Raw genomic sequence first — 22,936 nt, 5'->3', positions numbered from 1 at the left:
AAACAACATAAATTAAATTTTCATGCCACGAAATTTTGACAATCTTCCTACCCTCCCCACCGACAACATTGGCAACTTCCCTGTGGTTACGCTGAGCCGGGCGGGAATTATTCATCGTTATGTGTCGCAAACGCTCGAAAAACGTCGGAAGCACACACACACGGTTACCTTTTGTGGAAAGATTTTCCTTCAGAAGTGAGCAAACTGTTCCGCACCTGTGTGTGTTCCGTGTTGCTCCTAATATCTATTGTTTCTGACTGATTGCGCTGCTGGTGTGGGGATGAGAGCTGTAATATTCGACCCCCCAGCCGAGCTTAAGCAGCTGCTGTGCCCATCATCGCATCACGCATTCCTTAATTGTGTCTAAGAACGTCTAAGCTCGTCTTTCGAGCTTTCCCCATGGCCCGCCCTGTGGTTTCAGCTGACGTCACCGAAGGAAATGCTTTTGACAAGCGATTTGTGCTTTTGTTTTTTTGCTTGCATGTGTGTGAAAGATATCCATGTACTTCACAGATGGGGTGGGGGGTCCATTATTTGCTGTGGAGCGGTTTCCTTTTTTTTTGCTGGTGGGAAAAGGTGGGAAAGGAGGGTTCTGGTGGGGTTGTGACACGGTTGTGTTGGTGGAAAACGAGTGCGAGTGCAACATGTGCTTGACATTTATGATGGTAATTACTCAGCGGCGATGGCGGAGTTACCCATTAGCCTTTGTTAGGAAACATGCTCCGTACGTGGGAAATGTATGTATGTGTGTGTTTTCCACGCGTGGTTGCGAGTAAGCCGGGTCAAACCAAACAAAAGAAGCTGCTCTTTATGTACAATTCAATGAAAAGCGACGAATTAATCGACAATCCTTTTGGTTTTGCTTTGCTGCGTTAAGGTGTTTGCTCGAGATTGGTTAACCATTTTACTGTTGGTTACTGTTTTATGAGTGTTCATTGTGCATTTTAAGTGGCTTAAAGGAAGGATAAAGGTCAAAATGTAAGAAAAAAAAGTTTTTTAGCTTCCTTCATGAATAATTAAAAATTGGTATAAAAAGCAGCAGTAATGTTTGGCACAAGGGAATTAAAACACTGCTTTTGCCTGGAAAATGTCTTTTGTTCGTTAATTCATAACATTTTATTTCGCTTTTAAGGGTAAAAAAGGACAAATGCGAACCAGTAGTAAATCAGCGAAACCAAACATAATTATCGAAACTAGAGGCTTAAAGTAAGAAAAATACTCCTTACTGAATGTTATGGCTAGGCGCTGAAGTTAGAAAAGTGACGGATCTTGTTACTTTTTGGATTATTTTTGCAACAGTATGTGTTCGTAGTTTTTTGTGTGTATTGTGTTAAATTTTATATTAAAATTTTATGTAAAAGAGAAATTTGGAAATATAATATGATGCAGATTTTATAAAATGAGGAAAGCTGAGATAAAGCCAAAATAAACTCAATAAGATTTTTTAAGATTAGAGCAAACTGTTCCCAAACTGACTGACCAGTCTTCACACGGCAGGAGCCTTACGCACGGGGAGGCGGTCTGGATGGGATTTGAGCCCCGGTCCTACCGTATGAGGAGATGGGTTTGAAGACTGGTTCCGTTAACGCCTCAGCCGCCGGATCGCCCCAGTGTACAGTGTATACTACTTCACAAAACATTATCTGATACTGATATGAATCCCTGTCTATGCCATATTTATTAAACATTAGTTTCAGGGTATAATTTGATCGAGATAGAGAACTGCTACGACATATCTTTAGAAATACAACATATTAAACACATAGCGACACCCAGTTATGGTAATGATGGACAACTTTTTACGCACTAATATTTGAAGTTGATAAGGCAATAACATCCATTTTTATAGCAGGCTTCTCCGATGAAACGGCAAACAAAGTTAATTGATATGGAAACGGCTTCAGATGACGGGGAAATCAAAAATCTTTGGTTGTAATGTCCTCAGATGACATTGTCATTGTCATAAGTTGATATTGCACACACTTACCAGAGCGCTAAAAGGACGAGTTAACTATAAGTAAACTCAGAAATTTCATTAGAAATTTAGAAATTAATTTATTTCAAATTTTGAATATTTAAGGAAGCTCTTGTAACTATTCTTCCTATGTTCCTTGAAACTGAAATGAACTTTAACAGGTTCAGGTAAAATCTGTTTTTAAACTTCCTTAGGCGTTATCTAGAGTTGAATAGTAGAACCGATGGGACAGGAAGATTGGGGCCGCTATCATTAAACTAATAATAAAAATATTAACATGATAAAATATTTCAATTAATCTTTGTCTTCCTTGGCGCTACAACCATGAAAGGTTTCGGCCTGCCATTTCTGATTTTCTGTGACTTGATGTCACCTGAAGCTGTGTGAAGACCAGCACATTAGCCACCGGACCGTCACAATTAAAATTGTGTACATTGCGAAAAATCTTAAACAATGCATTTCAAGGATTTAAACCAAAGTTAAAACATAGCAAAAAAAATGGTTCCTGCTAATTTTGTCTTTTTTACATAAAAGTCATAGTAAAATAAATTGTCAAAAGCCTTTAAAATACTGCTTAAAAAATCTTATTAAATTGAATAAATTATGATGAAGTTTTAAAAATGGCTAACATGTCGAGAAAGAAGAGTTCATGCCAAACACCACAAGCACATGCCCCGGCACATCACCAACATACACACTGGTCCAGAAAATAAAAACAAGAACAACCCATTTCCCGAACAGAAAAAAACACACACTGTCTTCAGCAATATTTGCAGCAAGTGACGGAAATGTTGGGTGGAAAGCTTAAACTCAAGCGTTTTGTACCGAAAACAACACAACACTCCGAACCTGGCTGGCTGGTGTGCATCCCCGGTCCGACTGCTAATGGACTCGGAGTTGGAAGGTGCCTGCCAGGAGCTGCTTTTAAGCAGCATCCATCAGTCGGTTGCCCGCCATGTTTAGAAGCTATCGCATTTCGCCCGGCACGTCGAAATTGTCGTCGTCTTGCCGTCTGCGAGTATTATTTTCACCTTCCACTTACCAAGCCCCATGAAGTGGGTTAGCGGCAACTTTTTTTCCCTCCCAACGCTGTGTTTTACGTCGTTTTTTTTGGGGTGAGGAAAAAAAGAGTCCTTTCGTATCCATCACATCCTCATGGGTGGCATGTGGGAAAGCGCTGGCCGTGAGTGCTCTTACCACGCGAGGAAAGGTTTCGTAAGCAACATCACTTCGAGCGTCGGAATCTACTTGTTTATTTATCATCTCCGATCCAATGGAGGGCATATATGCCGAAGATTATCTAATGAAAAGCATACCAAGAGCAAGGGAAAGCCATTTCCTTAGCGCCCACTTTGAAATTCTTTACACGAAAATTAAGGAGAAAGTTCCATCGACTTTCAACGAGGACTCTTTATCGGGGGGTTTTTTTTTGGTGGATATCCGAATGACCGCAAGAAGAAGCTCTTTTACGATTGAAAAACTTTATGTTGATCCTGTTGTACGGGATGACTAAGGGCTGGACGCATGTTGGCTTTACTCGTGCACACAGCACAGCAGCTCAAACAAACTTTCCCTTAATAGGAATCGAGAAAATAAGGGTCGTTCTTCGATCGGGCACGCTGCTGCCCAAGACAGCCCTTGCTGCGTACAGGACACACCGTCAATGGGGTGTAGAAAAGGTCAAATGGGAGTGAAATTGAATCGTGTCGAAACAACAACACTCCCATCAGCCACAGTTTGATGGCCATTTCTATCACACACACACACACACACACACACACACACACACACACACACACACACACATTCGCCAGGAACTGACCAGTCCTTACAACTCCTTCATGCGTCCTCGTCTTGGTGGGTGGGTTGGTCAACAAAATGGAAACATATTTTCAAACGAGAAGGAAAAATTGAGTGGAAATTCGATACACGGTGCGCAAAAAAGGAACGAGGTGACCTTTTTTTTGCCGCCCCATTCCGGGAAGTCGGGAGGGCGGGAGGTTTCCTCTGCTAGACGCGGTGTAACCAGATAAACAAGATGCTATCGAAAGCAGGAGCTGATGGGTTCGAAACGTTTGCTGGTATTATCCTTCCAAGGTCGCCATTGTTATCGATTGGAATGAATTTTTATTACCCCGAATGAATGGTGCTTGCCGATGGGAATCGTTTGCCCACTGTACGAATGATGGTGCCTTTTGCCCGCTCTGTTGCATCACCTGATGCTATTATATTTCTAATGCATAATGGTGGATGTTGGTCTACTGTTGGAGTCGTTCGATTTCTAGGAAGAATTACAACTAGAACAGAAAAGCAGTAATAATACAGAAGTGACCTATAGAGATCATTAGAATTGTAAAGAAATTCACAGAATTTTTTAAAGAAAATAAAGGTAGGAAGAACAAAATGAAAAAAAATCATTTTAACAATTTAGAATAATGAAATGATGTTATTCAAATTAAAGTTGTTATAAATATTCATGGTGTCTATAAGATCCAATATAAAACATCAGCAACAAAACCCTGTTAATAAACACACGAAGAAATAAAATATAAATTAACCAAAAAAGGGAAAAAATAAAATAACACAAATAAAGGAGTAATTTGACTGGTGCTGTAAATAAATGAATCATTACACACAAAAATTACACCAAAACACATCATTAAATTGAGTTTAAATCTATATTCATAACATTATGACATAGTTTCAGAATGAGTTGCTCTAGAGTTATGGGTTTTAACATTGTTTTATAACCTCACCAACACTGTCAATGTACAGGGTATCCCAACGGATTTGGACGATTAGAAACTCGTATTAATATTGTTTGATTTTGTTTTACTGTAAATAAGGTAAAACTGGCTTAAGTCTTAATAAATGCCTCTTCTCCACTGACGAGCACTCATTTTTGTAATGGAGTTACACTAAGGGGTATCTTTTCAGACTTTTTAATATAATTGTTTATTTATTTATTATTTATAATTATCATAAATAATTAAATAGATTGAGTGAAATAATTAAATAAATTGAAAATAAATAAAAAATTATAAATAATTCAAAATAATAATTTTTCACATTTTTTTCTTATCTTTTACTAAAGTTTAAGGTATCTTAGTGAGTGTCAGGAGGGGTGGGATTGGCATCTGTTCAGATTTTAGCCTAAAAACTTGTAATTACACATCATTTTATTATTTTTCCATAGTTTTGAAGATATTTTTAGTATTATTCTTTTACTAAATATAAAAAAACCTATTTTTATTTAATACTTTTTTTCCATCAAAGTAAACTTTTTCATCTGCTTCTTTTCATCCATAATTTAGAATACAAATTACAAATAATGGCTTAAATTTTGTTCTGAAAAAAAACCAAGAATATCATAACAAATTATGAGATCAAAATAACTGAGCAAAAACCATTTAAAACCCTCGGTACGGATCCAAAAATATATGAAAAAGTGTAATCAAAAATCGGTACGATACCATAGATTCACGGGTAAAAAAATGTTGGGTTAAAAACTTTCTCGGGAAACCCTGTAATACAATAAACACACAAGGACCATTCTTTTCTTATATCGTACTGGAATCTAAAGTAATAACATTTTTACATAAAAATCGATAAAAACCTTTTGCTTAAGATACTTTTTAAGAGACTACATTATGTTGTTGTTCGGGCACCAAATTTAAGTTCCCGTAGTTCTTCTTTCTTGGCCTAACGCCCTACAAGTTCATGCCTGCCATTTCCGATTAATTAGACTTACCACGTAGTTTTATGGTCAGTCCTCACTACGGGAGAACGGTCCAGGTGCGATTTGAACCTGTCGTGTGAAGAGCGATGCCGCTATCGCATCTACCACCGGGCAGGCCCCCGGTTCCCGTAGTTAAATAGATCAAAATAATTTAAATTAAAAAAAGGGGTTCTGTTGAACTGTTTGTGAGTGCCATCGATTTTCATCAAAACTGTTAAATAAGAAAACAGCAAGTAATCTTCTGCAGAAAAGCTTTTTCCCAAAAACTTTCTACAGTCGCATACCCATCAACTGTTAGCAGCAGCAAACGAATTAGGTGAAATTAAATTAAAATAGTTCCGGATTTAACAGAAATACCGCAAATTGATACGGGAAAACACCATTTCTAAGAAACCGGAACCAGTTCTTTTCTCGTTAACTCCTGTATTTGTTCTTCCCGGTAATGCTGCAACTGAATTGGATTAAATGTGCGCGCTCTCTTTCATTCACATTTGTTAATTAAAACTCTTCGTGCGAAATAAACCCCCCCGATCCATGCAACGGCGGATGCAAAAAAGCCATCGTCGGGCTCCCAATTCTGGGAAGAGTGCAAAAGTGCAATCGATCGAAAGCGCCCCGCATGCTAGGCCGGTTGCAAGCAAAGCTCGCAGGTTTCAGCTGTAAAATCAATTCCAGCCCAGGATTAATCACGTGCCCCGGTGTCGTTGTGCACTGCTTTTCTTCATTACGGGGTTCCGCTGCACGTCTGGTGGGCTCTAAAATAACGCACCGTAACCGTTCATCCGAACCGAACGGCGCCATCGGTTGAGGAAAATGCGAAAGGAAAGCAGGTGGGGGGTTTCATCTGCTCGTCTTCATCACGATGGAAGCTCGCGTTCGATCGATCTCACTCAATAACCGATTATCGGCGCGTGTACCCGCCGCGGAGACGCGAGCTCGGAATGTGAGGGCGATACTTTTAAAGACGCAATCGGTCTTATTACACACGTGCCCACCCTTTTACGCGGATCATCTTGGCTGGAGCAGCTTGTTGTACCAGAGTGACTGCGTATCGGTGGGTTCGGCTCACACACACACACACGTGCTCGAACTTTCAATCAATTTTCCAACCGGTTCGAAGTGATGCTTCGCTTAAAATGCGACGCTCAAATTCATGGTTTCGTACAAAGCGATCAAATAAATTGTTGAGTCATGTTGGCTGGGAGTTAGATACGCCAAGAACCTTTCCGCGTTGGAGAGAGTAATAATAGACGAGGGAATTGATTTTCCGTTCTGATTGAAAGTGTTGAAATTAAATCAAAACCAACTGGAAGCGAATTATTTATGAAGGGGGTTGGGTTTTAACCTGCCGAAGTGTTTTATCAACTATTTAGACAATAGAGACGACCTTTCTGGTTTTTTTTTGATGAACTTGACATAACTAGCTTAATGACACGATGTTTTCCGTAGCCAAGAAAAATTAAGCTTATATTGAGAGCTAGTGATCAGGTTCTAGAACAGTTATAGGATCTTCATTGGGACTGTTCCCGTGATACTTTCCAAACAAACCCTCATTAAACTCTCTTGCTATTAATTTATTCATTTTGAAGCTAAAGAGCTTCAAATATAGAATAAGGAATATTTTGAAGAAATCAGGCAAAAATTATTGCAGAAATGCTCATGGACAGGTACCATCGTCTTTTAACTCCTATTTTGAGTATTGTGATGTACACATTCATGTTTTCTTGCTTTGATACGATCAGGGCTGTGTTTTGTGGAGGGGTTATTTGACATAGTGTTACTTGCTAATCTTTCACCATGAACTTGACAACCAAATATCTCTTCTTCATAGCTTCATGGCCTGCGCGATCTTGTCGGCCATATAATGGTTTACTAGACTTAATGATACAACGTAATTGAATAGCCAGTCCTGACTACGAGGAAACGATCCAAATCTGCCAAAATCTGGACATTCCAATGCACTAAAATAAATGTGATATTACTTTATTATGTGACTATGTGAAATTGATAAATAATACTTTTAATGGCCCCAATTCTCAGAGGACTGCTGCAATAATCCTCGATACCGCCTAGCGATCCAGCACCTTGGTCTGCCAATCGAATAGACGGCCTAAAAGGACTTTACGGGCTGGACTGATCGATGTCATTCCCATGATGTGACCAGCCGATCGGAGCCTGACGAGTCTAATTCGCTGCACGATGGTGAGATTATCGTAGAGCTGCTCGTAGAACTCGTCATTGTCCATCCATAGATCCGGAGTCAACGATCCTTCTGAGCATCTCGACCGCGGCTAAGAGGGCTTCGTCAGTTTTGGACAAATTCCTCATGCCTCAGAGGTGTATGTGAGAACTAGGACTAGAAATGTTCTGTACAGTCCCTGCTTCGTCCGTCGCGACAGATATTTAGAGTGGAGAAGTTTCATCAGACTGCAGTACGACCGGTTGGCAGCCAGCATTCTTGCGCGTTACTCAACATCAATATCGGTTGTCGGTGCTAACTTTTGACACCAGATAGGTGAAGTTTTGGACGACTTTGGAAAAGTGCGGTCTGTACATTTGTATCACCCCTGCATTGATCAGTGTTTTTGAGCAGGGCCGCTGGTGGTGCCTCCATCATCATTGGTTTTCGCCTCGTTAATCTCCAACTTTGGTAAGCTTCTGCTACATAGGAGAGCCTCAATCCAAACAGCGTATTTTGGCGTTAAGTATTATCCCGTAGAAGAACATTCTTAAATGCACAAGAAGCCAAACCTTTGCCCAAGGATTTTCTAATTATAGGAAAACAAGAATATCAATGACCAAAACTTGGGTGTTACGAGGTAAACTAGCAATGTCCAAGTTTCTGGACCATTTTCAAGGTAGAGCTGGATTCTGTTGCACTTTCTCCATACATCCAGATTTGAAATAGAAGTTTGGATGCATCGATAAATCCTGGTTAATCTTAAAATGTGTCAAGATAAAGCTGCAAGACTTCCTTTACCTTCTCATTTAGCTTTACAACTTCAAGAAGTCGTTCTCCGACTTTCGGGCTTTTCTAGACAAATATCCTTTTTTATACAAATATCCTTAGCTAGATATTCAGTATTTTACGTACGGAAATTCAACAGAGTACAGATGTGCCCAAATATGATCTACTGCATTCTCTACAGGGTCCAGCAATGGTTCGAACATTATGCGCGGATCACGTATGCAATCTGCGTTACATCTTAGGTTACATCTGCGTTATGTCTTAGGTTAGAAGTATTAGCTTTAGTGAAACTTAACGACAACAAGCTGTAATTATGCATCTTAGAATTAAGTATGGTAAGAACAATCAAACGAGCATGAATGACCCTAAGGTGCGCAAGTAAGAGCTATCCGAATACCTTTAATAACTGAAACAAAATACAATTAAACAAATGCACGATAAACGAACAGGAGCTGTCCAACAACGGCTGCTGCAAATGATTTTTTTTTTTGGTAATTTGCTTTGCAGAAATGATCGACTGAAATAATGCATTTCGCTTAAAAAAGATAACCAACCGCTAAGATATTACCACCCAGAACAGCTGTGTTATTGTACTGCAAACTTCCTCTCCTTGCATAAATTGTGTTGATGAGTCGGGTCCGATGCAACTTGCATAAAGTTTGCATAAAATTGCTATCGTACTTAAACTTGTGCTTCTAGCAATTCTAGCTTCTCTCGCAATCTCCTTAAGGGAAAACATCAACACTTACCCGAACAAGGTGCATATTTTCTAAGCTGCTGTACGCGCCAAAAACGCAAAACTCCAACGCCTAAGAAATGATGGAAAATTACCGTATCGGGGGAAAGAAGAAAAAAAAAACTCCCGCTAACCTTTCCTCCGGTCAGTGGTCAAACTTTTCCAAACAGCTTCTGCACCCGGGAATTAGAAACATGTGCACCACCTTTTCCAGGGCACGGCGCAAAGCAAAATCTAATCGATGGTGCTCAAGTTCAATTCCAGTCATTCCGCTTCAACATCAGCACGCTTTCACTCGCTACCCTTTAATTCTATCGATTCTCGAGGCGGTTCGAAGTTCCGCCGACCAACCGATGGGCACGCACTCACTCGGCACACACCTCACTCACTCACCGTTTCTATGCCTTTGCCACCGATAACATTATCGATCGCCAAAGGTAGACACGAGAACATGAACCAACCTACCCATTGCTTCGCTTTCGTACTCGCGGCTGAAATGCAATCGATTTTCCCCCACTTTATGCACTGCCTGGTGTGGCCAGGATGCAGTTCGTTGATGTGTTGGCTTTCTGCCGTGTTTTTTTTCGCCCCCCGTCACGGCGGGAGAACATAAAAAGGCATCGGAAAAAAGCAGCAAAAACAAAACCCGGAAACCCATTATCGACAAGCGCGATAATTTGCAGTAGGCAATCGGGTGTGAGGCGGGTTTTTTCTTCTTGTTCGCCGGGCATTTGGTTGTGCGAGAGTAGAGTTTTGTTCATCACAGCTCATAAAACAGCCTCCGTAACGAGATGAATAATTGAATAATGGTGTTAATTTCGGGGTATCGCCTTCATCCGAACTGAACTGGTTGGTGAACTGAAGTTTGGTGAGCCGAAAAGTGCGCCGGAGAACCTCCCCGTTTCACTGCGATCGAAACATCGAAACATTAATTCGAGAGGAAAATTAGGGTTCGGTAAATGGTGTGATAGCATTGATAGGCGCTTGCCTTTTGATCTCGTCTGCAGATATTTTATTGCTTTTTTGGAGTGATCTAGTGTACTTTTGGAAGTAGTTAAACTGTAAGTGTTTCATACGATGCGATCCTTCCTTGGGCACTACAACCTCAAGAGGACTCGGCCTGCCATTTCTGGCTTTCTGTGACTTATTTTACCTGTAGTAAAGTGTCAGTCCTACGTACGAAGAGGCTGTCTGGATGAGATTTGAACCCCGGTGCTACCATGAACCTCGCATGAAACCTTATCAACTAACAAAAGTGGACCATAAATCATCAAAAACTTAGAACAAAAAAATGACATTTTAAATTTAAAACTCTTCGCGTGATAATCCAGCAAGGCAAACTAGACTAGGCTTCTGCGATCCTGCGTGGAGTTTGAAACCGCAAAACCCTCCTTGTTGAGTGAAGTCGAGAGCATCGACTGACGACCGGGTATAGAAATAAGAGAAGTGTTGGCGACTTGGGATCTCGCCTAAATGAGACTCATCTTCCGATTCGCCAGAGACAACGGTCTTATCCTTTGATTCCGCATCCCTATTATCCTTCCTATCCATATCCTTTTTTGTTATTCGTTGTGTTGTCTTTGTCGTAAGTGTTTTATGTTGTGCAACGGGTGATGCGTTGACGGAGCAATATTATTCGACGGCCATTTCGCAAAAAGGAGGCAGGCTTTTTCCATCTGTAGCATTGAGCTCCAAGTCAGTCCAGCTTTGATACAGCGGGGTCGCCTGTGTTGGCGTTGGGTTCTGTAGTAGTCGCCGGGTACAGTCTCATAAACAGTGGAGTCATTCCTGCTGTTATGAGATGAAATTCGTCGATCTCCTTTGAATTCGACGTTGACTTGGTCAATCATAGGCTGTGTCACTGCTGGGCTGCTTGGAGATCATTGCACGAAGATAAATTCATGTCTGTGCTGTTCAAATAACTGTGCTTGTTTGTTTCAGTCCAGACCCACAATAAACAATCGGAACAAAATAACCCCTATCGAAGCCATAGCCACAACAATAGATCTGGAACACAAAAAAAAACCACAATATACTCACTTAGGCACAATAGAAATGGACAACAACCATGCCATGCCCGGGATATGGCAAATAACTAGAAGGAAATGTCTAGTTAATTTTGTTTAATTGTTTGTTGTGTGATTTATAATTCGCAGTCATCACACGCCACGTGATGCGAATAAGGCATCTGACCGTAATAATAAATAAATAAATAAATATAATAATATATAATTAACGAAAAAAGAAAACAAACATAAAATAGGAATCGAAATCTCAAAAAAGGAATAAAATAAGAAGAGGCAAAGTGAAAGAGAAGTTTAGGATGTAAAATAGAAAATGGTTCACTTTCAGCAATTTGAACTATAGCTGAGATTGTCACAATAAAATGACAGTTGCTAAACGAGCTAACAAATATATTTAAAAAAAAAAAATATTACAAATTTAATGTGTTTGTGTGTACGTGCAATAAATTGTTAAAAGTAAAAAAAAAGATTAAACTAAATATTAATAAGATTTAATACAAGAGATATTAGTAAGAGACCCTATGACAACAATGCGATGAGCAGTAGGAAAAAGAGAATCAAATAAGGCATGAAAAACAAACATAAAAATCATTATAATATACAGAAAGTAATACAATCTCTTCATAAATTATTGAAGAAATTAAATTTAATCTGAAAACAAATAAAGGATTTTAAAAGAAGTAAAATTCGTTAAAATGTTAGAAAAAAAACGAAATGCAAGGTATTCAATAATTTGGTGTTCTTCTCGATTGAACAACCCCATGCAAAGTAAACAGCTCTCATACCTCCAATTTGCCACCATCAGCTTCATCATCGGCGATGAGTAAAAAAACGTGTCCGAGTTCATATTTATTGCTCGTTTTAGAGTGGCTTTCGGTCCGCTTTCTCAAAATTTGCCGCTGGGCTATCAATCATTTAATCATTCGGCAACAATTTTTTTTTTTTTTTGGTTATATTATATACATATTTCCATTGCTTTTGTTTTGGATTCAATTTGACTTACTTTCTTTCCGCTTTCTTGCTCTTCTACAGGTTATTCCCCAGGTGGCCAGGAACAACAGCAAATGCGCTGACCCTTGACTCACGGTAACCAGGTAAGCACGACCAGCAGCATCATCATCCGCAGCGAAAACAAAAATGCCCAAATCAAAATTCGCACAACAAGAACCGCATCATAACTTCCCGCCAGGTTGTGGTTCCCAGCTTTACAGGTCCATCGGGTTGAGAAGGAAATAAATAAATAAAAATACCGACCCGGAGATCGAAGGGAACGGCGAACGGGTCGTGGACCGGGAGGTTAATGTTGGGATGTTGGCCTCGAGGCCACGAAAGGATAGAGTCAATAAAAAGTAGCACAATAAATCTTCGTTTTGCACGTCGGGTTCGGGTGAGGGTTGGTTGATTTTTATTTGGCCCCTCGCGAACCGTTTTTTTTTCTCTCCTCCCATTTATGCCTCCTCAGCGGGAGCGCGCCAAACGGTACGTACCGTTATCGTGCCGGTGGAAAACCTGCAGAGCTGCAGAGAAGTTCGGTTATGGACGGCTAGCTCTCGTCTCGCGGTTTAATATCAATAACGAATAAATTCATCTAGAAGGGAAGACTTCCCCCAAAAACCGAACCGCGGATCCGTGGTGTGGGGAGCGGCGAATGATGGGGATGAATTCGTCGTAAAATAAAGTAACCAAAAGTCAAACCGATACTATACACCTGTTGAGCGTACGCCTTCTTGGCATTGGGCGCTGTATCTGTACACAGAAGACCCTTGTGGGCATGCATTTGCATCACCTTTTTGCATCGTGCCAGCGGATTGATCTTTGAAAGAAGCAACTTTCGACGCATTCAACTCGGTCCTCAACAGCGAGACGTTTAATGGGCATTCTTTTCCAGGGTTTGCCGGTCAGAACAATGCCGATGGTTGGAAATGGCCCACCGTCAGGTCAAGTGTGGCATTTTATTAAACAGCACAATGAAGAGTGACAGTTGCACGGGCTGTGTTAATGTGCCCCGCCATCGTAACGACGGGCACGTGTGGGAAACCGTGTTGACGGTGTGTGAAAAAATGCGCTTTATATTGCAAGAAGATTGATGAAATGCAATTTAGATGGCAACATTGTTCATCAAGGGCCGAGAGGAATTGATGGCAATTCTGATTCCGATCTCTTTGAAGACATTTTCATGCAGTAAATGGCTAATTTTAGAGGTGGTCCGGTGGTCGGGACCTAACACGACAGGACCGGAGATCAAATCCCATCCTGATCGCCTCCCTGTGCGCAGGGCTGACTACCTTGCCATGGGTAAAATGACTAGTTTTTAAGTTCAACTAAGATCTGAAGTTTAGAAGTTAAAGTAACGCCCAAAAGATTCAAAGCCCTTCTTCTCCATCCTTGGCACTACAGCCTCGAGAGGACTCGATCTGCCATTTCTTGATTTCTGTAATTTCAAAGCTCTGCTCAGCAAAAAGCTTGAACATTTGCTGCTAGAACGCTTTCTCGTTTCAAGATGAAACCATATTCTTTGAGACGATGCAAGATATCTCAGTGCTGTTGATGCAGAAGCACCAATGTTTCGGTCTAAAAAATTCTTAAAATATTCTTCCTCTAAATGGTCCGAATTGAGCTGGTAGTGCAAAAAATGTCATCCATACCTTGCAATTGTCTACTTCATCTTAAACAGAAATTAAAAAAAACGATGTAAACTTTCTTTTCTTTCTTCTTGGCCGAATCGATCACTTCCACTAATGTGTTATTTGCCATTTCTGGCTTACTAGACTTAAAAATTCCATGTAGTTGGATAGTCGCTCACTGACTCGATCTACTTTCAACTAACTTTAAATCCTACATTGAAGATGCGTTCTACCGAAAAATATAACTACTCGTCCTCGAACTTTAGTCACGACTTTATAACTTAGCCACGACTAGCTATAAAAAATATGGTCGCATTTTTGTAGATATTTCTGGGATCAAATTATAGGAAAAGAGCTTTTCAGCAAAAGCTATGTTGGGCACTTCTGAGGTCAGTTGGAAGTCGCTTCCCTATCTGAGCTCACCATCACAAAGATCTTATACCCCAATCCTATCAGGTGGTTATTCTAATTATAAGCGACACCGGCGCAGGTTTTTATACGGCAGGACCGAGGTTTAATTCCCATCCAGACCTGATTATCCAACTACGTGGTATCATTAAGTATAGTTAGCCAGAAATGCTAGGCAAGACCTAAGAAGTTCCTCTGTTTAGAAATAAGCGGCTTGGACTTGTACTTGGATTTTTACCAATAAAAATGACCATCTTCATCAGAATCTTCGTTAACATGATTCGTCAACGGATAGATGGGTACTCAGACTCTTAAGCCGGATGTGCTCGCCGAGAAAGTTACCAGGCTCCTGGGTTTTCCTCATAAGCATCCAGTGCATTTTACGACTGTAGAACGGTAAGGAGTGAGGTCAGGAGGCTCACAGGTTCATTGTTCTCACAAAAACCCGAATCGGCATCGGACGCTGGGATGCTCTGGATAGTGTGTTGACATTTACTAACTGTGGGAATTAGAATAATTATATAATCTTGCATGCATTTGAACTACAGGATTTAATATTACAATTTTCGAGCATGCATTTAAATTTCACGAATTAAACAGTAGACAATTAAGGATTAAGATTAGGACTACTCGACTGTTATACACTTACACGAACTACTCGAATTACATGTAAATCATTATGGACAAACGAATACACAGTTGCAAACCGACCAGCGATACGAGTGCACACAGTCTCACTTCAATCCTCAAAATATATCACAACCACCCCCTTTCGTGAACATTTTCACATTTGTTGGTCCTTCGAACCGGATCGTGATATACGGAGAGGAAGTTTCATTCTGCAACCAAGAGTGGAACTCGGTATACGGAAATTGTGCAAGTCATTACGTGACAAATTCGCCATCGCATTCGGCCCCGCGTCAAGGGCAACGGTCGGTTACACTCCACCATTTCGAATTTCGCGCCAACGAGTTGTTCGTTACCGTCGTGTGATATTTCGTGTGATATTTTCGAGAAGCAATGGATAAGAAAATCAAGGCAGTGCAGTTGAAGAAAAGGATTGCTGTGGAAAGCATTAAATCCATGGAGCGGTTCCAGACGGATTTCCAACCCAACGACGCCCAACAGATTCCGGAGGTGTTAGAGAATTTGGAATCGCATCAGGCAGGGTTCTTCGCCGCTATTTCTAAACTGGAGGAACTCGACGAAAGTGATGCAACAATCGAAGCGTGCATTATGGAGAGAATCCACTTCGAGGAACGTTGCAGGAAGCTGAAATCATTTTTACGTGCAAATCAACCCAAGGAAGAAGGAGCGGTCAACGATACGACAGGTTTGGCTTCGTCGACACTCGCTTTTGGTCGACCGCACGCACCAAACCTACGCTTACCCAAAATCGAGCTTCCAACGTTCGATGGAGATCATACGAAATGGCTGTCGTTCCGCGATCGCTTCCTTGCTATGATCGACGCTTCGCCTGAGCTTCCGTCCATCGCAAAACTGCAGTACTTACTTTCATCGCTAAAAGGAGAGGCTGCACTACCCTTCGAGCACACACCTCTAACGGAAGACAATTACGCAATCACATGGGCTGCTCTGCTTAAACGGTACGACAACTCGCGTCTACTAATCCGTGAGTATTATCGGAAAATGCACTATCTCCCCGGAGTGCATTCGGTGTGCGTGGATAAGCTTTCCCACTTGGTGGATGAATTCACGCGCTTCGTGAACGGATTAGTGAAGTTAAAGGAACCGGTAGATTCGTGGGATACACCGCTGTCGAATATGCTGCTTATGAAGTTAGATCGGGAAACGCTGTTGGCTTGGGAAAAGCATTCGGTACACTTCACGCGGGACAAATACAAGGATGTGATCGAGTTTGTTCAAGATCGGATCCAAATCTTGAAATCGACCAACACTTTCGTGATGGATCAAAGCGCTGGTGGTACCAAGGTGGCCGGCAACAGTCGGCAGCCAGTGCAACGACGGTTCATCGCGTATGCAGCTACTTCTCGCCCGGCTCCTGTTCCTTCGTCTGCCCTCATCCAACCGCCAAAGTGTCCACTGGAGTGTTCCGAAGGTCACACTTTGCGCAACTGCCCAGTGTTCACAGGTAAAGAAGTTCAGCAACGACGAGACATTGTTGCAACGAATCGACTGTGCTGGAATTGTTTGAGCAGCAATCATCAGGTGAGGGAGTGTAAATCGGAATTTTCGTGTCGCATATGTCGGGAGCGTCATCACAGCTTATTGCATCACACTCCACGCTACACTCCTCCCACAACGGTTACAATGTCTGCTCAAACGGATGACGACAATGTGTTCCTTGCAACGGCAAACATCCAAATCAAGGATGACTACGGCAACATCCACGAAGCAAGGGCTTTATTGGATTCGGGTTCCACATCGAATTTCATCGCGGAAGACCTAGCTCGAAGGCTGTTGACCAGTCGCAAAAGGGTCAACGTCGCTGTTTCGGGCATCGGCAATTCGGTACAGCTGGTCAAGGGTTCGATCGTCGCCACCGTTCACTCCAAGACACAACCCTTCTCAACGGAAATGGCGTTCCTGGTTCTGGACACGCCATGTACAAACATTCCTACTTCACCAACGGACATCTCTTCATGGGAAATGCCGGATGTGGCATTGGCGGACAGCACCTTTAATCATCCGGGGCAAGTCGATATCGTCATCGGAGGCGATACGTTCTGGGAGCTGCACACCGGTCGCAAGCGCTCTATTGGCAGAGGCAAGCCGTGGCTGATTGAAACCCGTTTCGGTTGGGTTGTCAGCGGCATCTCTCATCATATATCAGCCGGTCCGCGGCTGTGTCATCTTTCTGCACACGATGCCACATTGGAGGAGATCCTGCATCGATTCTGGGAGAGCGAAACCATAGCCGAGGATCCTGTGCTATCGGTCGAGGAGAATGCTTGCGAAAAGCATTTCGCTGCAACAACTGTTCGCACTACAAGTGGAAGGTATGTCGTTCGTTTGCCTTTTAACCCCAATCCTAATGTCGTTTTAGGAGAGTCGAAACAAATAGCTGATCGTAGATTGCGTAGTATGGAACGGCGGTTGAACAGTAATCCTACAATGAAAAAGGAGTATGCCAAATTCATGAGAGAATACGAACAGTTGGGGCATATGAAACGACTTACCAGTCCTGCAGATGATTCGATAGATCACTATTACCTTCCACACCATGCCGTTGTTAAAGAGTCGAGCACAACCACGAAGGTTCGCGTCGTGTTCGATGCATCGTGCAAAACGTCGAGTGGTTACTCGTTGAACGACAAACTCATGGTGGGACCAGTCGTTCAAGAAGATCTCCTATCGATCATCCTTCGGTTCCGTTCTCGTGCCATCGCATTGTCTGCCGACGTAGAGAAGATGTATCGGCAAATTTTACACAGTCCCGATGATTGTAGATATCTGCGCATCCGGTACAGAGAAGATCCTGCTGAACCCATCTCAACCTTTGAACTACAGACGGTTACGTACGGCACAGCATCAGCTCCTTTTCTAGCTACAAGGACCTTGAAACAAGCTGCTATTGACAACAAGGAAGAGTACCCGCTGGCAGTGAACGCTGTCCTAAACGACTTCTACGTTGATGATTTGTTAACGGGTACCGATGATATCTATGAAGCGATTGAAATGCAGAAGCAGATATCAGGCATGTTAAATTCAGCTGGTTTCACACTGAAGAAATGGGCTTCAAACCGCACCGAAGCATTGCAAACCGTGCCGTCTGAAGATGTAGCAGTTCAACTAACGCATGAATGGAAGGATTCGAAGCAGGTTTCCACGTTAGGTATCATGTGGGAACCAGCTGCTGACACTCTACGTTTTCGGATCGATATACCACCTACACCATCCCGCATGACAAAAAGGCTAGTTTTGTCATACATAGCTAAAATATTCGATCCCCTCGGGTTGCTGGGTCCAACGATCATCATCGCCAAAATGTTCATGCAGCAACTGTGGGCTCTAAAGCAGAACGGAAGATCGTGGGATTGGGACAGCGAGCTACCATCGCACCTACAGCAAGAATGGTTGAACTTCCACTCTACCTTATCCTCACTGCGCAACCTGAGAATACCACGGTACATAGCTCAACGCACGGCCACAAGTCTGCAAATACACATCTTTGCTGACGCATCACAACTAGCATACGGCGCTTGTTGTTACATCCGCGCTGAAGGCTTGGAAGGAGTCACCGTACAGCTGCTAACAGCCAAGTCGAAAGTCGTCGCATTATCTAACTCACACTCTATAGCTAGGTTGGAATTATGTGCAGCGCGATTGGCCACACTCCTACACGAGAAGGTGATTAATTCACTGAAGGTTTCTGCTACTACAATCTGTTGGACCGACTCAATGACTGTACTTCACTGGTTGAACTCCGTACCAAATCGCTGGAAGCCGTTCGTAGCCAACAGGGTGGCTAAAATCCAGCAAACTTCCGGCATACAGTGCTGGAAGCATGTTCCAGGCACCGACAATCCAGCAGACGACATCTCGCGTGGCTTAACACCAGAGAAACTATTGGCATGTGAACGCTGGTGGCACGGGCCACATTGGTTAGCACGCAACGCTGAAGATTGGCCACAAAACACTTCACCACCAAACGAGGCTGAGAGCGCAGAGGAGGAGAGGTTAACTTCACCACGGGTTGCAACAACATCTACAATCTGCGAATTTCGGAACAGGTTGTTTTCCCGAATTTCGGCTTACCACACACTGCAAAGGGTTGTTGCATACGGCTTGCGCTTTATTCATAACGCGAAGCTTCACAAGGGAAATACGGCACATTCAAAACACATACCACCTCTCACTACGGACGAACTCAAGGCGGCAGAACTCAAACTGTGTTACCTATCACAACGAGACACTTTCTTCGAGGAGATACAAGCCCTACAGAAGGGCAAAGAGATTCCAAAGAACTCCAAACTGAAGTGGATCTCACCCTTCATCGACATCGACGGGATCCTGCGCATCGGTGGCCGGCTCACTAACGCACAACTAACAGAAGCAGAAAAACACCCGGTCATCTTATCTTCAAAGCACCCACTTGCCGCACTACTAGCTGTTTCGATTCACTTGCAAAAGTTGCATGCTGCACCACAATTGCTGCTATCTACTCTGCGCCAAAGATTTTGGATTATTGGTGGTCGCAATTTGTGCAAATCCGTGTACCACACTTGCCACGCGTGTTTTAAGGTAAAACCAACACTCATCAAACAAACTATCGCCGATCTGCCAACATCACGCGTCACACCAACAAGGCCATTCTCGGTATGCGGAGTGGATTACTGCGGGCCAATCTACCTAAAACCAACCATCCGCAACAGAAGTCCGATCAAAGCATACATCGCTATTTTTGTATGTTTTTCAACACGAGCGGTACACATCGAACTGGTTGGCGATTTAACCTCAACAGCATTCATAAATGCACTTCGTCGTTTGGTTGCACGCCGCGGTCAAATCAGGGAACTTCACTCCGACAATGCAACCACATTCAAGGGAGCCGCGCACGAGCTGAATCGCATCTACAAGATGCTTAAATGCGACGAACACGATCGAGCTGCAATATTTGATTGGTGCGCGACGAATCAGATGAAGTGGAAATTCATCCCACCGAGAGCGCCGCATTTTGGAGGTTTATGGGAGGCAGCGGTGAAAGCAGCTAAAAAACACATCATTAGAACCATCGGCACTACAAGCATCACGCAGGAGAACATGCTTACCTTGCTTGCCCAGGTAGAGCAATGTTTAAATTCACGGCCAATAACACCTTTATCCGATGAGCCGTGTGATTTAGAACCACTGACACCGGGCCACTTCCTTGTCGGTGGCAATATGCAAGCGGTACCAGACATCGATTACACCAATACGCCGAGCAATCACCTGAAGGAATACCAATTGGTACAAAAACATCTCCAATCGATTTGGGCCCGATGGTATCCGGAGTATCTGCAACAGTTACAAGCCCGGGCCAAATATTGTTCCGGTAAAGCAGCCGTCCTACAACAAAATCAATTGGTGATTATTAAGGAAGACAATGTTCATCCTACCTCTTGGCCCATGGGGCGCATCGTTGCAGTACATCCAGGAAAGGACGGGGTAGTTCGCGTTGTTACACTGCGCACTGCTTCAGGGAAGCATATCGTCCGCGCAGCTAATCGTCTAGCTGTTCTACCAAATCCAGACCCGCTAAGTCATCTTGAAACCACGGAAACCACATGCACTGATTAATGCGCACTTGTAAACCACGCTACATTGTTTACATTCACAAGTGTCAATCACGGATCAAGATAAACAAACACACGCCCACACGCACCCACATATACACACACACACATGATAACAGGCAGATAGGAGATAAGCATTGCGTCAGGAGTACACGATTAGTTTTGAATTCACATTTGCATGAAATTTAAAGAAGTTCCTTCTTTGGTGGCCGGGAATGTGGGAATTAGAATAATTATATAATCTTGCATGCATTTGAACTACAGGATTTAATATTACAATTTTCGAGCATGCATTTAAATTTCACGAATTAAACAGTAGACAATTAAGGATTAAGATTAGGACTACTCGACTGTTATACACTTACACGAACTACTCGAATTACATGTAAATCATTATGGACAAACGAATACACAGTTGCAAACCGACCAGCGATACGAGTGCACACAGTCTCACTTCAATCCTCAAAATATATCACAACCACCCCCTTTCGTGAACATTTTCACACTAACGTTGCACTTCGACTATTCGTCGGCGTCAGCTATTCGAATAAAAGTATCACCTATTATCGACACTAGACACTATGTACATTTGGGAGAATAGTAAGGCCACCCTAGGCCATTGTATTAGAATACCCTTACCTTAATCTACTAAGTGAAATCGTTTAAAACGCTTGAACGACAATGAATCACTATGACTAATTTGGATCGAAATTGCTTAAAAATAAACTACCTTGCATTGTAACGACCGCTGCCATTGCTAAAGACCATTATTTAAATTTTATCGAGAACTTCAAATAAAAAGCGCCCATAATAAAATCTATTTTTAGCCTTACGTCATTTGTAGAGAAAATTCCCTTCACTTCGTAAAACATTTATTGAAGTAAAAAACAACCATCTCGATAAACTTTTTCCCTCTCTCTCTCTCCCTCCATCAACACCAATAAAAGTACTGCACACAACAAACAGATAGACAAATTTCCCCCGCTGTCAGTTAAGAGCCTTGTGCGCTGCTTAATGAGTGAAGGGGGCTTTAGACCCAACGTGAGTGTGTTCCGTCCAAGGGTCCCAATTTTGGGGACCCAACCGTTCGTGCCAAAAAAACAAAAAACAGAGAGTCGCCAACAACCCAACGAAACGATTAAGAAAAATTGGGCCTTAAATTAATCGTAAAACCTCCGGAGGCCATAAGACGAACTCTCCAGGGTAAGGAGCAGCGAATTGAGGCGAAAATTGGGGCAGCTGGTGAGGGGAACGAAGGAAGCACAACAAACTAGTTAACGAAATAAAACAATTAACAACAACACCGACATTTGGTTTGTTTGTTTGTGTTGTTCGGTGTTGTTGTTTTATTTTTAACATTCAACTCGCAGACCGCACTTTGGATCCACCGATATTGACCTCTGTGTGTTTCTTTTTCAGCTGTTGGTTTTCCTTCTGGTCCTCCCGTTGCCATTTTCCCACCAATGCGCCAATGCGTGCCCCGATTGGGGTTTTATGTACTGCAGCCACCGCCACCGCCACTGCCGGTGCCCTTTTTCTGTTCTTTTCGCGATCGTACGCAGTTTATTTACGTCGAGTGCGCACCGAGGGGTTGGGGTTGTTCAGCTTTCGTACTGCCCGCACTTCTACATTCGTGAACATTATCTGTGACTTTTTCCTGTTTTATTTTTATTATTTATACTATCGTGCCGGTTCTTGTGTCTCACGTCCAACCCCCTCTTGCTCGGTTCCTTTCGGTAACCTTTCCATCACGCAAAAAAAAACACACGTACAAGCTCCGGCATTTCGGAGCGTGTGAAACCGGCCCAATTTGGCGAATAATGTTAATGGACGGGACAAAACCCGGCAAAAGTGCAGTTATGCGCGGTGTAAGCATGCTCCATGCAGCAGCCGTGTTGAATTGCTTCATTTCGATGCCACACTAAACGCGAATGTCATTGAACTGTGGTGAGGGGTTGATTGGGATTTTGCACACAAATTGATTGAGCCGTCATGTGAAAAGGCGGATTGCTTTAAGTGACACTACTACAGCCTGCACTTGTACATCCGTTGCCAAATACAAGGTACAAGTTTCAGGCAGCAATTTTAAAAGATGAGCTCAGCTGGTAAATTTCCATACCACGGTCACATCTCTGCCTTGCTAGAATCATCCACTAGTTTGGTATGTAAATTTAGAAAACTCGTTTTCACCATGGAATGCTGGGG

General features: G+C 42.5%; 1 protein-coding gene across 3 annotated transcripts in view; it reads left to right on the top strand.

The window, feature by feature from the left end:
- The window catches only part of LOC118509478, a 113,109-nt gene that overhangs the window by 39,162 nt on the left and 51,011 nt on the right, over positions 1–22,936 (top strand). For all 3 annotated transcript variants that reach the window (XM_036050119.1, XM_036050120.1, XM_036050118.1), the window contains one exon: positions 12,475–12,536. The gene's annotated coding sequence lies outside the window, so the exon portion shown is untranslated. The remainder of the gene's footprint in view (positions 1–12,474; positions 12,537–22,936) is intronic.

This window comes from Anopheles stephensi, chromosome 3 (assembly GCF_013141755.1).
Source record: "Anopheles stephensi strain Indian chromosome 3, UCI_ANSTEP_V1.0, whole genome shotgun sequence".
Taxonomy (NCBI): Eukaryota; Metazoa; Arthropoda; class Insecta; order Diptera; family Culicidae; genus Anopheles; species Anopheles stephensi.
The sequence above is the reverse complement of the archived record's forward strand: the minus strand, read 5'-3'. Positions and strand labels throughout refer to the sequence as shown.